Below are 2,325 nucleotides of genomic sequence, written 5' to 3'. Positions count from 1 at the left end.
TTCCTAAACACCTCCACAGTGTTTTTTGCTTGAAACTGTGCTTGAAACTGTGCTTGAAACTGCTCTGCCTACATTTATAAAAGCCATCTACTACTTCATTTTCTTTTACTCTTTATCGTGTAAGCAACAGTTTTTTGTTATCCTTTCTGTTTGTTGGAGTTGCATAAGAAATCTTTCATTGTACATGTATATGGGTTACAAATCTCTCTTCCAAATGTTGAAGAAAAACAAGTTTATGTGAATTATCTACAGCAGATAATTTCATTTCTGCACAGAATCTAAAAATAAAGTGGAGCCCACATTCTACAGCTAAGTGGCTTTTAATTAGGTGTGATAATAGCATGAATTATCTTTCAGAGTGCAATAGCTTCGCGATCAGAAGTCAAGTGCTGAGAGTGATAATTGTTTGCAAAAATGTTCTATTGAGGGAAGAACTCAATGCCGACAGGTATTTGGTTTTTTCATAGAACAGGTCTTGGCAGTCCGATGAACATTTTGTGTGAATTTGGGCTTTCTCAGTTATTGTCCCTGTTTTAATACAGCCAGTGGGTCCTTTCAAGTACTAATGTAAAAAGAGGGCAGTGAAAGCCTGCCTCCTCTGTAAGTCCCCGTCATCAATGCTTTCATGGTGATGCCTTTGGACATGAAAAATGGCACTGCTATTTTCTGAAAATTAAAGGCTGAGGTGCTGGATGGTTTCGTTCACTTCCTCAGGAGCCCCTTCCCTTATTTGGACCATAGACAAGCTCAGGGTTTGAACATAAATAATATTATGAATTGTGAACCAAGATGTGGCCACATCTACTGTCCTGCCCGCTCTGCTGGGGCCTGGAAAACTCCGGCAGAGCTGGTGGGGGGGTTTCATGCTGTAAACTGCTACAGCTAAACCTGCCAGTGCCTGTCTCGTCAGGGTCCTCCTTTGCGGCAGCCAGAGGGATGCTCTAAATGACTTTACGAGCTAAGATGCTTTATCTTCATTGTCTTCGTAACTCAAGCGTAGCATTTAGTCCAGTGTGGTGGGGCTGGGGGTGGGGAACACAGCTTTTTTCAGCAGGGAAGACAAACCTTAAAGGAAGGTCCTTTAAGGATAAGAGACTCACTTGTGGTGCCAAAGGGATGGTACTTGGCACTTCAGACTGCAGACAGATGCAAGCACAGTGTGTTTGAGCACAGGCAGAAATAGGGAAGTTATTGCATGCCCGGGAAATAAGGATATATCCTGCGACAGTGACTGTCCTGCCATATGAGGCTGTAACATCAGCCTGATCAGGCTGGCACTGGGAAAGGGAAGTCTTTCCAGAAGGCTACACTGGATCCCAGCTGCCAAAGGGCCAGGCTGGAGCTGGGATGCGGACCACGGACACTTCTGCCCTGGTCTTCCCAGACTCTCAGACACTTGCTGTCTCGTGCGTCTGCGTGTAGGTCCTGAGCTCCTGGCTCTTCTCCTGGTGTCTCCAAGCATCTTTGTGGGGTCTCCCAGGCAGGAGGATACTGTGTGGCATCTGGCTGGTCTGGTGAACCGGGAACCCCTTCACTGCCCCCTCCGGAACAGACCTTCATGCATTTGCCCAGAGGACTTCTTTGTAAAAATTAATTGAGTTGCCCAGCATTAGACACAGATCATAAAACTCCCATCTGATCTCGTGCCTGCTGTTGATTTTAACAGCTGATTGAAACAATGAGAGCTGGCTCGTTGGGAATATAACAGTACTGACAGTGATAGCTGTAACACAGGCTGTACGTGTAGATAGGGCTTTAAACATGCAATAAAGAGCCTCTGCCTGTATCACAAAGCTTGCTTCCCTAACGGGAGTAAAAACCCCTGGGCAAGAGTTTAAGCATAGCGAAAGTGATGAAGATTACCGTTTGAGTTACGAGTTTTGCTGAAAAGCAAATTTGTGTTTCTGCTTATTTATTTATTTATTTTCTTGCTTATTGTAAAGTGAAAGAGAAATGAACGCGGAGCAAGGGAGAACTGGAGAGCGGCCAGCCAAGGAATGGAAAGCCTTGCCACGATGTCTGATGTCATTTGAGGCACCACTACGCCTTCCCCGGCAGACGCTGACCCGTACCTGCATTCCCAGGAAAATCCCCACTCAATAATCCACTATAAACCACCTATTTGCTTCCCGGGTGTTAATTTGCACACGTAATCACGGCAACTCCCAGGAAAAACGGGCAGAGATTGAAGCGCCCCACAAATGCAACCAGGGTAACTTTCCGTGTTATTTATATCGCCACCTCTATCGTGATGCCCGTGTGTCTTCCCTGGCAGGTCCCTTTGGGCGAATGGGGCTATGGATGACCCGCGGTCCCGCGGGGGCC

Source organism: Aptenodytes forsteri, unplaced genomic scaffold (genome assembly GCF_000699145.1).
Source record: "Aptenodytes forsteri isolate BGI_AS27 unplaced genomic scaffold, ASM69914v1 Scaffold155, whole genome shotgun sequence".
In the NCBI taxonomy this organism is placed as follows: domain Eukaryota; kingdom Metazoa; phylum Chordata; class Aves; order Sphenisciformes; family Spheniscidae; genus Aptenodytes; species Aptenodytes forsteri.
Note: the sequence above shows the minus strand (reverse complement) of the source record.